Here is a 17,536-nt window from a genome sequence, read left to right as displayed (position 1 = left end):
TTGAATGTATGATATGCTTCATTACACAATCTACACTTCAGCCTTGTAGCATTTTCAAGTGCTACAACTGGAATAAATATATACATAATAAAGTACAAATAGCAGAAAAGAAGGGTAAAAATATAAATAATGTACAGATTACATGATTTGTTTTCTTACTTCAATGTCAAAAATCATCTGACTTGCAACATATAACTTCGGTTACATGAACCTGTAATTTAGTAAGTAAAAGTGAAAACATTTTTGTGATAACTGGCTCGCGACTTCCATGAGTTACTAGCAGCGTAAGGCTGAAATAAAACGGATGACAGCCGGCCGCGGTGGCCGAGCGGTTCTAGGCGCGCAGTCAGGAACCGTGCGACTGCTACGGTCGCAGGTTCGAATCCTGCCTCGGGCATGGCTGTGTGTGATGTCCTTAGGTTAGTTAGGTTTAAGTAGTTCTAAGTTCTAGGGGACTGATGACCACAGCAGTTGAGTCCCATAGTGCTCAGAGCCATTTGAACCTGATTTGTGATTTATTTCTGTTAACCTCAATCTGCAGTTCTATAGCTTCTATTTCTATGCCCCCCCCCCCTTCCCCCTTTCGCTACTGTGTCTTGAATGCTGGTCTTTCATAAGAATTTTTAAAGCTACATACCTGACATACCATATATTACATGGTGCAGACTGTAATATCTCCGTGACTATATTTGACGATCGTTATACTCGCACTTATGTTGGTTGCTGTTCATACACTGTGAAACAGAGTGAATCTGTGATATCGTCATCCGTTTTATTTCACAGTCTTATGCTGTTACTTACGGAACATAATGTTTGTGTAATCGAAGATAAATATTTTCACACATGTTAGATGAATTGTGACGTGTAAGTAAAAAAAAAAAGAAATCGTGTTACTTATACATGAATTACATTTTTGCCATAGTTTTCTGCTATTTTCCTGTTATTGGTACTTTTATTATGTATTCATGTGTTCCAGTTCTAACACTCCACAATGACCTAAGGATGAAATCTAAATCCTGTAATAAAGCCCATCATACAGTTAAATGGCGATCTTTCCGTTTAGATCGGTAGTGCGCCACTCAGCCACCGAGCTACGAAAATGATCTACGTGAAATTACCGATACTTAGAGATGTCTGTGCGCCCGCCGCAATACTCGAGGGGACCCACGGAAGCTGCGCGGGCCCCCTGGGAGGGGCGCACCTGGTGGCCGCACGCCGCTCCTCTTTAAGCACGAGCCGCCGCTCCGCTCCGCGACACGCCGGCCGTTCGATACGGGACCGCGGCACAAGAGGTGCCCCGTGGGCCTCTGCCACTCTGCCCCTCTACTCCTGCCTGCCCTGCCGCCCCATCGGACCTTCCTTCCGGTCCCACACCGCGGTTTTTACGACCCCGAGTATTTCTCTTCACTAGCCTCATCACGCAGAGTACACGGCACCTCCAGCAAAATCTTTTTCTAAGTATGCGAAGCGTTCTCCTGAAAATTCCAGGTTACCAGAGTTAGTATGGAAAGTAACTACGTCATCGTTACGATGGAATGCTTCAAGGCGTTGGGAGAATAATCTCAACGAGCGGCATCGTTAGAAGGGCAGAGGTCACCGTAAAACAGGTGCTAAATACGGTGAAGTACACTACTCAAAGTTCAAGAGGGCGCAGCTGTAAATGCACCCTCTTTGTGCGAGAAATGACAAATATTTCCTTCCGGTACGGAAAGATCCGCGCATCTTTGTCACACCCACCAACATTACCACCGTAACTAAGCTGCTCCCATAACACACTCTTGTACACTACTGGCCATTACAATTGCTACACCAAGCAGAAATGCAGATCATAAGTGGGTATTCGTTGCACAAATACATTATACTAGAACTGACATGTAATTACATTTTCACGCAGTTTGGGTGCATAGATCCTGAGAAATCAGTACCCAGAACACCCACCTCTGGCCGTAATAACGGCCTTGATACACTTGGGCATTGAGTCAAACAGAGCTTGGATGGCGTGTACAGGTACAGCTGCCCATGCAGCTACAACACGATACCACAGTTCATCAAGAGTAGTGACTGGCGTATTGTGACGAGCCAGTTGCTCGGCCACCATTGACCAGACGTTCTCAATTGGTGAGAGATCTGGAGAAAGTGCTGGCCAGGGCAATAGCCGAACATTTTCTGTATCCAGAAGGGCCCGTACAGGACCTGAAACATGCGGTCATGCATTATCCTGCTGAAATGTACGGTTTCGCATGGATCGAATAAAGGGTAGAGCCACGGGTCGTAACACATCTGAAATGTAACGTCCACTGTTCAAAGTGCCGTCAATGCGAACAAGAGGTGACCGAAACGTGTAACCAGTGGCACCCCATACCATCACACCGGGTGATGCGCCAGTATGGCGATGACGAATACACGCTTCCAATGTGCGTTCACCGCGATGTCGCCAAACACGGATGCGACCATCATGATGCTGTAAACAGAACCTGGATTCATCCGAAAAAAATGACGTTGAGTACACCATTCCAGGCGCTCCTGTCTGTGATGCAGTGTCAAGGGTAACCGCAGTCATGGTCTCCGAGCTGATAGTCCGTGCTGCTGCAAACGTCATCGAACTGTTCGTGCAGACGATTGTTGTCTTGCAGACGTCTCCATCTGTTAACTCAGGGATCGAGACGTGGCTGCACGATCCGTTACAGTCATGCGGATAAGATGCCGTTGGGATCCAGCACGGCGTTCCGTATTACCCTCCTGAACCCACCGATTCCGTATTCTGCTAACAGTCATTGGATACCGACCAACGCGAGCAGCAATGGCGCGATACAATAAACCGCAGTCGCTATAGGCTACAATCCGACCTTTATCAAAGTCGGAAACGTGATGGTACGCATTTCTCCTCCTTACACGAGGCATCACAACAACGTTTCACCAAGCAACGCCGGTCAACTGCTGTTTCTGTATGAGAAATCGGTTTGAAACTTTCCTCATGTCAGCACGTTGTAGTTGTCGCTGCCGGTGCCAACCTCGTGTGAATGCTCTGTAAAGCTAATCATTTGTATATCACAGCATCTTCTTCCTGTCGGTTAAATTTCGCGTCTGTAGCACGTCATCTTCGTGGTGTAGCAATTTTAATAGCCAGTAGTGTATCATTAATGCTCTTAAAAGCACGCACACTGAAGCGCCAAAGAAACTGGTATAGGCCGAAGTGGCCGCGCGGTTCTAGGCGCTGCAGTCTGGAACCGCGAGACCGCTACGGTCGCAGGTTCGATTCCTGCCTCGGGCATGGATGTGTGTGATGTCCTTAAGTTAGTTAGGTTTAACTAGTTCTACGTTCTAGGGGACTAATGACCTCAGCAGTTGAGTCCCATAGTGCTCAGAGCCATTTGAAACTGGTATAGGCATGCGTATTTAAATACAGAGATATGTAAAGAGGCAGGACACGCCGGTCGGCAACGCCTATATGGCACCAACTGTCTGGCGCAGTTGTTAAATCGGTTACTACGATCACAATGGCAGGTTATCAAGATCCAAGAGAGTTTGAACGTGCTGTTACAGTCGACGCACGAGCGATGGGACACAGCATCTCCGAGGTAGCGATGAATTCGGGATTTTCCCGTAACGCAGTGAACATCTGGAGTCCGGTAAAACATCAGATCCCCGACATCGCTGCGGCCGGAAAAAGATCCTGCAAGAACGGGACCAACGACGACTCAAGAGAATCGTTCAACACGACAGAAATGCAACCCTTCCGCAAATTCCTGCATATTTCAATGCTAGGCTATCAACAAGTGTCAGCATGCGAACCATTCAACGAAATATCATCGATATGGGCTTTCCGACCCAAAAGCCCACTCGTGTAGCTTTGATGACTACACGACACAAAGCTTTACGCCTTGCCTGGACCCAATAACACACATTGGACTGTTAATGACTGGAAACGTGTTGCTTGGTAGGACGAGTCTCGTTTCCAGTTATATGGAGTGGATGGACGTGTACGGGTATACAGACCTCATGAATCCATGTACCCTACATGTCAGCAGGGGACTTTTCAAATTGGTGGAGGCTCTGTAATGGTGAGGGGCGTGTGCAGATGGAGTGTTATGGGACACCTGATACGTCTACATAACGACTCTGACAAGTAATACGGACGTACGCATCCTGTCTGATCACCTGCATCCATTCATGTCCGTTGTGAATTCCGACGGACTTGGCAATTCCAGAAGAACAACGCGATACCCCAAACGTCCAGAATTACTACAGAGTGGCTCCAGGAACACTCTTGACACTTCCGCTGGCCACCTAACTCCCCATACATGAATAATACTGGGCATATCTGGGGTACCTTGCAGCTTGCTGTTTAGAAGAGATATCTACACCTCGTACTCTTACGGATCTGTGGACAGCCTACAGGATTCATGGCGTCAGTTCCCTGCAGCACTATTTCAGACATTATAAAGGCAGGTGTACCAGATTCTTTGGCTTTTTTGTATCTGATACAGTCCTTGAAATAACAAAGGGTGCATTTGTTGAGCACTGGATTCTTCGTCAGCCTTAATTCTGTGGTGCATGATTTTTCACTACATTTTACAACTCTTAAATGTTACTCTTCTCTAGCGCAGCACCAGAAGGCAGTTCCCACTGCAGGAGACACTGTGCATTTGCAACCTCAGGACCGATTGAAAATGCAAAAGAAGCGACGATTAAGAGCTGTCAACTGTAGCACACGTCATGCGACACATGGCCAAGATAGCTGCAAGATTGAGTTTGGACTTCTTAATAAAAGTTCTGATAGCTACAACATGCCTTCCTTTAAAGAACATTTTTTGACCAAGGCTCATGAACCACTTCAGTAATTTAGAGAAAAGTCAACAAAACGTTCCAGCCGTATAAAGTATCCTTCTCACCCGATGTTCAGTGTCGTCTAAGGCACGCCTTAAATAAACTCTAAAACTGTTAACCACGATAATCGTAAAGTTACTTCAGAAACAATTACTTGCTCCCTCGCTTTATTATTAAGACTTCATATTAATGATACTTCTAGAGCGTGCAGTCAAAAATAGCAGCAGTTTTTCTTAGTGTCAACGCTAACCTTGCAAATATGTAAATGATGTGACTTGTAAAGTCCCAATTCTTAGACGTTCCTCGAACTGATACGAAGAACGTATGCATTTTTACAAAGTCTGTTTCCAGATTCGTTTCTTATTCCTGTGAAAATATTTTTACCGGAGACCTACGTGATAAGTCCTCCAAACCACTGTGGCATCTACCATGAAATGAGAAACACACAGTTTCTTACTGCTTCCTGGAATGCACTCCCGTTTCCTTCCTTAGACATGGTGAACCTAAGACAGCTTTCTCTTGACCAAAGGGAACAGAAACTAGACTTATAAGGTACAGTTCGCAAAATTTTCAAGCACGTGAATTTCAGGTGAATTACATAGTAGAAATTAAAAATTGTCGTCCGTCGCTTGGTACAAATGATACTTTGATAGACTAACCAAAGCCCGAATCAAAGCACAGCACTGCAAAATGCAAAAAGATTTGTCTAAAGGAACGGTGGTATTGTAACGGAAACATATTCCAAAAGCAGCAGCTTTTTGAAGCAGATTGTCTTGAAACCAGTTGGCTTCCACGTAAAGGAGTACCAGATGCTCCCAAACACAAGCCCTTTTACACCGCACGGAGTGCAAATAACGAAGCTTAAATATCACGTGTTGTCAGCTACAGTAAATGAACAGCTATATTGTACAGAAAAATCATAAAGAAGTGCTAGAAAATGTCACTCATTTTATAATGCAAAGTTACTATTATGTACCATCAGTCTGAGCTTTGAAAGATATCGTACTATTAAAGAGAAGAAACAATTTAGCATGGCTAGATGAATTTTCATCGTCCAGAGATAGTTATCTGTCCAGTGGTTTCTAAAGGAAAATGTTTACTACATGCAACTATTATCTCCACGTGTGGGTTTAGAATAAATCATGCCTATTGCCAATCTTCTGTCATTTGTTTATCAAGGTGTCCGCTAGATGTCACTTATTTGATAAAAGGAAATACATATTATCTATAAACAAGGTGGAAGGCACATCATCAAGCATTTTTCAAGGAAAGAGAAAAGTTTTCATATCCCCTGCTATATGTGAGCCGCAAGACATTGGTGCATCAAGAGTTAGAAAGCAACTTCATTATCACCGTCCATCAGGCTTATCTACATGCACAGTTTATTGGATTGCTCTTGTAACAGACGGTCACAAATTCACTTAACACCCTCACTAGCATTTTACGAAAATGGACTATTGGATAAATATCTACATACAGTGTGTTTCTGTAAGAGGGTGCAAAAAATGTAACAGGACATAGAAAATGCCCCACTGACCAATTTGAGGTAGGAATCCTGCGATCGGAGAAGCCAGCTTAAGGAAATATGGAAGTAAACTTGTCTATCGCTTTCTCTAGCATACTGTTTTCAAACTTCTTTACAACTAACATGCGTACAAGTGTACTCACAGAGTGCTGTTTATGTACATGTACATTCTTTATTTCCTGCAAGGAAACAAGAACGACGAGCCTGATTACTAGGAAGTCATGATGCAGGTTTTGTTTACCTTACTTGTCCTTGTGGTAGCTCTGTTGCTTAGTACTGACATTGTCCCATGACAGAACGTGCTATGAATCATCGACAGACCCGTTCAACACGAGGGTGCACCACTTCACTTCAGTGTGGGTATCCGCAACTATCTCAATGCTGTATTTCCTGGTCGCTTTATTGGAAGACATGATCATTTTTCCATAGCCTACGAGGTCACCTGACCTGAATCCCCTTATTATTTCCTATAGGGTATCTAGTCACTTCCTTATGAGACCTCAGTGGATACGGAGACTGAGTTGCCAGAATTGTAGCTTCGTGTGATTTGATTCGAAACACACCAGAGATATTTGCCAGAGTGCGTCAGAACCTTGTTCGCCGATGTCATGCTTGCTTTGAGGTTGATGGCCGTCAGTTTCAGCACATTTTTTAAAGGTACAGTACAAATGGTACTCTCATTGTGTCAAAGATGGAATTTGCAGTTAACTGTAGCTAATGTAAATAAAAAGTACACAGTAACCTGATTTTATTCCTATTATGTCCTCAAGCTGGCTCTTCCACCCCCCAGATTCCCCACCTCAAATTGTTCAGTGGAGCATCCTCTGTCCTGTTAAATTTTTGCACTCTCTTCCGAGAACTCCCTGTAGAAGACATTGCAATGAACATTATTTCTTAAAACGTACTCCACATAGTAGTACGGTAGAAGCTGGTGAAATGTTGTTTGCAGATTATTATGCACATTTCTCTTAAGTAGTTTAAGAAGTAATCTGTTTGGATATTATCGATTATTGCCAATTTTACAAATAAAATAAAATGTTTCCCCACTTTTGTCTTGACAATTTTTATTAAAATTCAGTTGCACAACTACAATATGCAGTTTCTTGTCCCCAGTCGTACGGCAAAGAAAACGATGGCAACAACTGAAACTGCAACCGTGGCTGCTTCATAAAACGAATATGAACGTCGTAACGCCAGTGAACGTAAACTGCTAATCTGGAGCTGAGGGAGGTGGCGCAGGGTGTTCGCAACAAGGAACAGCGGCGCTCAAGTCCTTGTTCAGCCAGTCAGATCCAGGCTTTACGCGGTTTCACTGAATCGACTACGGTGACTATTGGCGCTTTTCCTTCGAACAGAAACTGCCTAATTGCTTTCTATCTGTGAACTGTAACACCTTCGTATACCTCCTGTGTTCTTTAAACGCCGGGTCGCCAGTCGTAAATGACTCGACAGAGTTCTCTGACCATAGCAACTGGCTGTTCCCTTTGAACCAAAAATTCGTAAACTGTCAGAAATTTAATAGAGATCTTAGTCCCGGCCGCGAAAGACTATCAAGATTGTTGCTACAAACGGGGGATGCCTACTAGGTGGCAGAGGATATAACTGGAATTAAAACAGATTGAAGTTTGACTCAATAAATATTATAAAAGAAATTGAACTAGTCCTGGAGTCTAAAGTGCTCGAGAGATATGAATGCATTGAGGAGAATCCTAACACGTTACAGGCAGATTTGAACCCTTGATGTATGAATGACGTGACAAAAAGGGGGTTGCGATGACGCTTTATCACATGGCGGAGGGTGTCGTCTGGCTGCTAGAGCGCGATGGAGTGGTGCCCACGGGTTTCCAGCAGTGGCGCTGGTCGGACGATCGACATTGTTACCACCTGCTTAAGGTAACAAGCAGGCAAACATTACTGACAAGAGAACCTCCCCATCGCACCTCCCTCAGATTTAGTTACAAGTTGGCACAGTGAATAGGCCTTGAAAAACTGAACACAGATCAATCGAGAAAACGGGAAGAAGTTGTGTGGAACTATGAAAAAATAAACAAAATATACAAACTGAGTAGTCCATGTGCAAGATAGGCAACAACAAGGGCGCGTGTGAGCTCAGGAGCGCCGTGGTCCCGTGGTTAGCGTGAGCAGCTGCGGACCGAGAGGTCCTTGGTTCAAGTCTCCCCTCGAGTGAAAAGTTTACTTTTTTATTTTCACAAAGTTATGACCTGTCCGTTCGTTCATTGACGTCTCTGTTCACTGTAATAAGTTTAGTGTCTGTGTTTTGCGACCGCAACGCAAAACCATGCGATTGTTGTTGAAGTCGCGAGCTATATTTGCTGGATTCATATTGCCCACGGAATACATTTCACGTATTTAATGCACTCTCGTCCAAAGCAGCGAACAGTCAACTGCCAGCCAGGGAGCCTCGTTAGCAGGAATAGTCTCTCCTCCGGGCGCTGTAGTGGACTGACGTGTGTTTCGATGTTTGTCTAGGTGTAGCGTCCCCATACTAAGGCGCAGTTACCTCGCATCGGACGGACACATAATAATTGTCTAAAAATAAAAAATTAAACTTTCCACTCGAGGGAAGACTTGAACCAAGGACCTCTCATTCAGCAGCTGGTCACGCTAACCACGGGACCACGGTGCTCATGAGCTCACGCTATCCTTGATGTTACTTATCTTGCGCATGGACTACTCAGTTTGTATATTTTGCTTATTTTTCTCATAGTTCCACACAACTTCTTCCTGTTTTCTCGATTGATTTGTGTTCAGTTTTTCAAGGCCTATCCACTGTGCCAACTTAAAACTAAATCTGAGGGCGGTGCGATGGGGAGGTTACCTTGTGAGTCAGGTGGAAATTGCCGAGAGTTAAGTCCAGCACAGTACGTGGCGTACGCGTCAGAGTGGCCATGCTGCAACCATTGGTCCGAAGAGAACACGACAAACAAGGGCAGGAGCGGACGCCATCCGGTCCCGTATCACCCGGTCTTTACCAAGTACATCACCTTCTTTTGTGATTCTTGAATAGAGTATTCGCTGTCACCATCTGAAATTCATCACAAAACTCAATTAGTCCTGTTATTTCTACTACCAAGCCTATACTTGTATTCTCCCATAATCCTTTCTTCTATTCCTTCCCCTACAACCACATTCCTATCCCAAATTACTCTTAGATTTTCATCTCGCTTTACGTGCTGAAGTACCCATTCACTACCCTCCACATACTACCTCTGTCTAGTCATCTGCTTGTGACGTCGGCATATGCATCCAAACTATCACTGTCGTTGTAGGTTTGCTGTCGATTCTGATGACAATTCTACCACTGAACTGTTCACAGTAACTCACTCTCTGCCCTATCTGCCTATTCATAACGAGTCCTACTCCCGTTATACCATTTTCTGCTGCTGTCCATATAACCCTATACTCATCTAACCAGAAATCCTTGTCTTCTTTTCATTTCACTTCGACTCCCGCTATATCCAGACTGAGGCTTAGCATTTACTTTTTCAGATTTTCCAGCTTTCCTACCACATTCCACATCCTGACTTTTAGTATGTTACCCTTTCGTTGATTATTGTCTTATTCTAAGGGTCATCTCCCCCTTGGCAGTTCCACCACGGAGATGCGAATGAGTGACTAGTCTGGAATCTTTTGCCAACGGAGAGATCATCATGGCACATGACAGGCCACATGCCCTGTACATACACGTTGTGTGTCTTTCATGCAGTGGTTTCCACTGCCTTCTGCATCCTCGTGCCCTAAATCATTGTTGTTTCTTAACCCTTTTAGGGGAAGTTTCCCACACTAAGGGCAAGAGGGTGCCCTGAACCTCTGCTCCTCGGTCTTTTATAACAAGGCCGTTGGCAGAGTGAGGATAACTTCCTTATTCAGTGGTCTTCGGCTGCGGTTCCTGACGATTTTTATTCAAAATTTAAGCAATGGCAAGGTTCGAACCCGGGACCGAGGACCTTTCGATTACTACACAAAGACGCTACACCTACACCACTGAAAAAAACCTAAGTAATAAGTTTTCCCTCACACAGTACTCTTTTATTCACCTCTGTTACAAAGGCACTCGTCCTCCACATCCAAAGAGATTTGTCCGTTGCTGCAAATTAGATTGATTGATTGATTGATTGGTTGGTTGGTTTTGGGGAAGGAGACCAGACAGAAAGGTCATCGGTCTCATCGGATTAGGGAAGGACGGGGAAGGAAGTCGGCCGTGCCCTTTCAAAGGAACCATCCCGGCATTTGCCTGAAGCGATTTAGGGAAATCACGGAAAACCTAAATCAGGATGACCGGACGCGGGATTGAACCGTCGTCCTCCCGAACGCGAGTCAGTGTCTAACCACTGCGCCACCTCGTTCGGTGCGAATTAGAGACCTTCCGACTTCTCGCTCGTTTTATTAAAGTATTCGGGTTTTATCCAGATTTCGGCAACATGTACGTTCTCTCTCTCTCTCTCTCTCTCTCTCTCTCTCTCTCTCTTTCACATCCGGCAGCTGATCTTTGCTTTACATACTACTTCCTCCTTTTCTACAAAAAAAGGAGGGTTAGAGGAAGACAGACAATAGATTTCTTTTCCGCCTTCCGCCTTTCTTCTTTCTCTCCACCTTTCTTTCTTTCCGCCTTTCTTCCTCCTTCCCTCGCTTTCCACCTTTCTTTTCGCAATCTTAACTACGATAGGAAGGTGTCAAAAAAAATGGAAAACAGAGAGGATGAGAAAAAAGAAAAGCTTGAGGAGGGTTAAGACAGTGAGTAGCGCATCAAGAAACAGCAGTGCTGAGTTTTCAGGGCACTCAGTGCGAAGTAAAGATGGAACCACTGTTAACTGAAGAGGTATGTCCGTGCTTTATTGTAATAACACCTACGCAGTCATCCAGTTCCTGAACATCTCTCACCGCAGTCTCAAAATTTGCTGCTCAGATAGTAATACAGCAAGACAAAAAGATATTCTTCTTAGCCACTTGGGCGTAAGGCAGTCAGTAGATATCACAATTATGTAATTTCGCATTGTCGATAGTTTTTATCGGACACACAAAGTATATCATTTTAATATGGTAGCATGGAATTAAAAGCAAAATATATATATTGGAGCACTTATCTATTCAGTACGAATTAGTGCAATAAAAATGGTATTAAAGAAGTGCTTGCTGACATTAAGCACGTAAGCTGTTTCCTTCTTTCTCTCAAATCTAGCAAAAAACTTAGTCAGTGGTAAGTTTCACTTCGGTCAGAAATAACATTTTCGTATTTCACATTTTTGTAGAAATGAGTTTATATAGATCCAAGTAAAGCATACATGCGAAAAACGTAATAACAGAAATCGCAAGAGTGTTTTTCGGATACATCTTTGATGAGATTTTAATTGCCGGCCGCTGTGATCGATCGGTTCTAGGCGCTTCAGTCCGGAAACGCGCTGCTGCTACGGTCGCAGGTTCGAATCCTGCCTCGTGTGATGTCCTTAGGTTAGTTAGGTTTAACTGGTTCTAAGTCTAGGGGACTGATGATCTCAGATGTTCAGTCCCATAGTGCTTAGAGCCATTTTTACTCGCTGATGGTGCTGTGGTGTACACGAAGGTGAGTGACAGAAGGTTTATACAAGCTGACCTAAACAAAATTTCTAGTTCATGTGGTGAATGGCAGCTGGCTCTAAATTTAGAAAAATTAAGTTAATGCGTATGAGTAGACAAAATCCGTAATGTTCGGATACAGCATTAGCAGTGTCAGCTTGACATAATAACGCCGTTCAAATATCTGCGCGTAGCCTTGCGAAGCGATATGAAATGGAACAAGCATACGAGAAACGTGGTAGGGAAGGCGAATGGTCGACTTCGGATTATTGGGAGAATTTTAGGAAAGTGTAGCTCATCCGTAAAACAGACCGCATATAGGATGCCAGTGCGACCTGTTCTTAAGAACTGCTAGAGTGTTTGAGATCTGCACCAGGTCGGATTGGAGGAGGACACCGAAGCAGTTCACGGGCGAACTGATAGATTTGTTACCATCAGGTTCGATTAGCATGCAAGTGTTACGGACATGGTTCTGTAGCTCAAATGGGGAATCCCTGGAGGAATAAGACATACATTTAGAATAACACTACTGAAAAAATTTAAACGAACGCAAAATCCCCAAGATTGGCGATCTTCCACAAAAGCTCAAAATTTAGGGTTGACTTTAGTGCGAGATGCATATAATACTTTCCACAACGAATCTTTGTCTCGAAACCTGGCAGAAAATCCAAAGCGATTCAGGCCGTTCGTAAAGTACGCTAGGGGCAAGACACAGTCAATGCCCTCTCTGCGCGATAGCAATATAAATACTGTCGGCGACAGTGGTACGAAAGCAGAGCTACTAAACACAGCCTTTCGAAATTCCTTCACCAAAGAAGTAAAAATTCCAGAATTCGGATCGAGAACAGCTGCCAACATGAGTAACTTAGAAGTGGATATCCTCGGAGTACTGAAGCAGCGTAAATGACTTAATAAAAGCAAGTCTTCTGGTCCAGACTGTATACCAATTAGGCTCCTTTCAGAGTATGCTGATGCAGTAGCTCAATACTCAACAATCATAAACAGTCGTTCGCTCGATGAAAGATCCGTACCTAAAGACTGGAAACTTGCACAGGTCACACCAATATTCAAGAAAGGTAGGAGTAATCCACTGAATTACAGGCCCATATCATTAACGTCAATATGCAGCAGGATTTTGGAACATATTCAGTGTTCGAACGTCACGAATGACCTCGAAGAGAACGGTCTATTGAAACATAGTCAACACTGATTTTGAAACCATCTTTCTTGTGAAACACAACTAACTCTTTACATACACGAAGTGTTGAGTGCTACTGACAAGGGATTTCAAATAGATTCCGTATTTCTAGATTTCCAAAAGGGTTTTGACACTGTACTACACAAGCGGCTTGTAGTGAATTGTGTGCTTGTGGAAGATCGTCTGTTACGCGATGGGATTCGTGATGTCCTGTCAGGCGGGTCACAGTTCGTAGTAATTGACGGAGACTCCTCGGGTAAAACAGAAGTGACCTCTGGCGTTTCCCAAGATAGTATTACACGCCATATTCTCTTCCTTATCTATATAAACGATTTAGGAGACAATCTGAGCAGCCGTCATAGATTGTTTGCAGATGATGCTGTCGATTATCTTCTAGTAAACTCATCAGAATATCAAAACAAATTGCAAAACAGATTTAGATCTGGATGGCCCGTAAATTTTCAGTTGACCCCAAATGAAAAGTGAGGGTATCCTCATGAGTGCTAAAAGGAATCCGTTAAACTTCAGTTACACGATAAATTGGTCATCTAGAGGCCGTAAATTCAGCCAAATACCTAGGAATTAAAAGTATGAACATTTTAAACTGAAAAGAACACACAGCAAATGTTGTGGGGAAGGCAAACCAAAGACTGTGTTATTGACAGAACACTTGGAAAATGTAACAGATCTGCTAAAGAGACTGCCTACACTATGCTTGTCAGACCTCTTTTGGAGTACTGCTGCGCGGTGTGGGATCCTTACCAGACAGGATTAACGGAGTACACCGAGAACGTTCAAAGAAGAGCAACACGTTTTGTATTATCGCGCAATAGGGGAGAGAGCGTCATTGACATGATACAGGAGTTGGGATGGACACCACTAAAACTTACGCGTTGCGGCGTAATCTTCTCACGAAATTACAATTATAGATGTTCGTTTTTTCCGCGCGCTGTTCAGCAGTGGAATAATACAGAATTATTGTGTGGGTGGTTCAATGAATCCTCCGCCGGGCACTTCAGTGTGATTTGCAGAGTATCCCTGTTGATTTAGATGTAGACAACCGGCATTTCGGCATTTAAATGTGAGGGAAGAACGATCCTATTGCCGCCAACATACATTTCTCATAGGGACCACGAAGTTAAGGTACGAGAAATTAGGGCTTGTGCGGAGGCATATAGAGTGTCATTTCTCCCTTGCTCTATCTGCGAGTGGAACAGGAAAGGAAACAAGTAGTTGTGGTATAGGGCCTCCTCCGCCACGAACCGTACGGTGGCTTGAGGAACATGTATGTATGTAGATGCTTTCAAAGACTACGTTTTATTTCGAGCAAGGTAACTAATTCCAAAGAACTGAGATATGATGAAGCAATAACTTGAATTTGGAATGTCTTGGCTGAAGTTCTGTAGCAGGACATAGTTCTTAAAGACAGTAAAGTGACAAAACTTCGTATAGCCTCATATAAGCACCGCAAAACCGCTTAATCGATGTGCAGATCATCAGCCTCGATCACTACACCTAACTTAGAAGTCTGAAACTAAACACCACCCACCAACAGTATGATGTGCTGGCGGAGGAACGAGGTACTTCATTATTCTACAGTGACTTAGTGTTATGTTAGGTTCCCTCGGAGTTAAGGACGATGAATGTGAAGAGTTTGTGCGTCTGCCGCGCAGTTCCTCGGCTTCTCCAGTTATTGCTGAAGGCGGTGCTCATTTAGCGGAAAGCTGATCGCCTGCGTCTGCGCGTGTCAGCTCTAAGCGAAACGCTGGCAGCTGCTCGGCGCGTCTTTGGCTCTCGTTGGTAATATATGATTCCCAGGATAGGCTATGCAAAGTAGCTGTCCCTGCACAGTCAAGCTACTTCGTAGCTTAAACATAACCATATATGACGGTAGTATCTGTTCCCGAAAGAACAGTTACCGTGGATGACCATGCAGCTTTGCTAGAAATGAATCCACGGTAACTGTTCTTTCGGGAACAGATACTACCGTCATATATAGTTAAAATATGGCTTCCCGGCCATTGACCTTCTTGTGCGAACGCACACGCTATGCCCGAACTCGTACGGGACTTGGTAGATTAATCTGCCACGAGTAATGAGTATGATGGGCAAACATCTATTAGGCATGTAGTGGTGTGGACATGGGAATGTGGGTCTCACGGGGAGCGTGCAAGGGATAAGTCCCTGCAGTCGCACTATCCTCTGTGCCCGCGGTGGCTCAGATAGATAGAGCGTCTGCCATGTAAGCAGGAGATCCCGGGTTCGAGTCCCGGTCGGGGCACACATTTTCAACATGTCCCCAATGAAGTACATCAACGCCTGTTTGCAGCTAGGGTGTCCATTTAATTATCATTAAACATAGCCTCCTTGCAAAAAACTGGCAGGAACTAAGGAATGACAAATATTGTGCATCTTATTGCACGACAAAATGGCTAGACCAAGCAAACATTCCAGAATATTGACACGCTAACCTTTGGCTCAGTACCGTCCGCACGATACTTAAAAATTGAGAGTAGCCAGTTGGCTGAACATTACGACTGGGATTGCTACTGTTAACATTCAGCCTTGTGGGAGTCTTCACTGAAACCTGTGAAAGTTCCCTTCCCAGAAGCTCATAAAAAGCGAAGTTTCTACTTCTGTATAAAACCTTTCCTGCAGACACCATCGTTTTTAGGGACCAATATAGTTTGTCGAGGATGAGTCCTCGTAACCTATTCAAAAAGGCTATCAAACCACTTCATCTCGTTCAGCCTGTAACATTAGGAAAGGCAGACAGGGAACTTCACTCCATAAAACAAGCACGGGTATGCTCATTCGCGAGCCACACGTGCAAAGCGGCCTGCTGCTACTAGTTTTTCATATGCTTCCTTGCCCATGTAGCTACCCACTGACTAGCCCCCAGCCCTCCTAGGAGTTCAATAAGAAAGGCTCAAACAGAAGGGGTGATGACACTGTTCAGACACCCATTAGTTTTAGTACGAGGCTTTAGCTTTGCCGGTAGACTACATATTCCCTGGTGACGTTGCTCAAGCATTGGTGACGCAAAATGCTGATTGGTTGGTCGGTTGGCTTGAGCATTTGGTGCGGGCAAGGTCAAACATTGGTAGATTCATCCATTAGCGTATACCGAAGACTGGCATAATTTCTAATGGCAAAATATTGGCGAAGAACAACAGTATATGAAAATCAAACCAAAAGTGATAGGGATCTCAGAAAAGCAGTAACGAATGTTATAAAAAATCGAAGATTTTACTGATGGCAGATTTAAACCACCATTTTAAGCAACCTGTTCCTGAAGTCGAAGTTGAGCTGTATGTGCTGATGCAGCCCATCACGAATACCTCTCCTGTGCCAGCCTCTTGAAAGTGAGTGATACTTCGACACGTAAATTAGTCTACTTTGCTTATTTTCATTCACTTATGTCGTATGGTATTATGTTTTGGGGTAACTCTTCCCATTCTAGAAGGATATTTTTGGCTCAGAAACGGGCGGTTCGGGCAATAAGTGGTGTGAGTTCACGAACCTCTTGTCGACCTCTGTTCACGACTCTGGGTATTTTGACATTGGCCTCTCAATATGTATATTCCTTACTGTCGTTTCTTGTTACCAATATTAGTTTATTTCCAACAACAAGCAGCTATCACTCGGTTAATACTCAGCAGAAATCAAACCTCCATTTGGATCGGACATCCTTAACTGTTGTGCAAAAAGGTGTGCAGTATACTGCTGCATCCATTTTCAATAAACTGCCAATCGAATTCAAAAATCTTAGCAGTAATCCACGCGCTTTGAAATCGAAACTGAAGAGTTTCCTCATGGGTCACTCCTTCTACTCTGTCGAAGAGCTCCTTGAAAAATTAAGCTGATTCTCATTGTATTGCTGATAGCGTTTGCTTAAACTTATGACTGATTTTCTTTCAGGTTCATGAACATTTATCTGTTATTACTTTTATGTTGTAAGTTCATGTACTGACACGTTCCATGACCTTGGAGATTTGCTCCTCAATTTGGTCCTACGGAACCTGCCATGTAAATAAAGTACTTGCCCCCAACGTCTGTTAGATTTACTCCAATCTCTGTCTTCCCCTATAGTTTTTACGCTCTACAGTTCCCTCTAGTAATCTATGTCCTATGATCCTGTACCTTCTTATCAGTGTTTTCCATATGTACTTTTCTTTGCCAATTCTGCGAAGATCCTCCCCGTGCCTAATACTCAGCATTCTCCTATAGCATCACATCACAAACGCTTCGGTTCTCCTCTTTTCCAGTTTTTCCACAGTCTATGATTCACTACTGCACAGTACTTTGCTCCAAACGTAAATTCTCAAAAATTTCTTGCTCAAATAGGGATCTAAATAGGGTACGATTAAGAATTCTCAGTCTTTGCTTGCGATACATTGTTTTTATCTCCT

At 43.8% G+C, this 17,536-nt stretch overlaps 1 protein-coding gene across 2 annotated transcripts in view; it reads left to right on the top strand.

Annotated features, from left to right (window-relative positions):
- The window catches only part of LOC126255078 (adenomatous polyposis coli protein-like), a 507,167-nt gene that overhangs the window by 96,621 nt on the left and 393,010 nt on the right, over positions 1-17,536 (top strand). The gene's annotated exons all lie outside the window — the stretch shown is intronic.

Source organism: Schistocerca nitens, chromosome 1 (assembly GCF_023898315.1).
Source record: "Schistocerca nitens isolate TAMUIC-IGC-003100 chromosome 1, iqSchNite1.1, whole genome shotgun sequence".
Classification (NCBI taxonomy): Eukaryota; Metazoa; Arthropoda; class Insecta; order Orthoptera; family Acrididae; genus Schistocerca; species Schistocerca nitens.
Note: the sequence above shows the minus strand (reverse complement) of the source record. Positions and strands in the feature narration are given on the sequence as shown.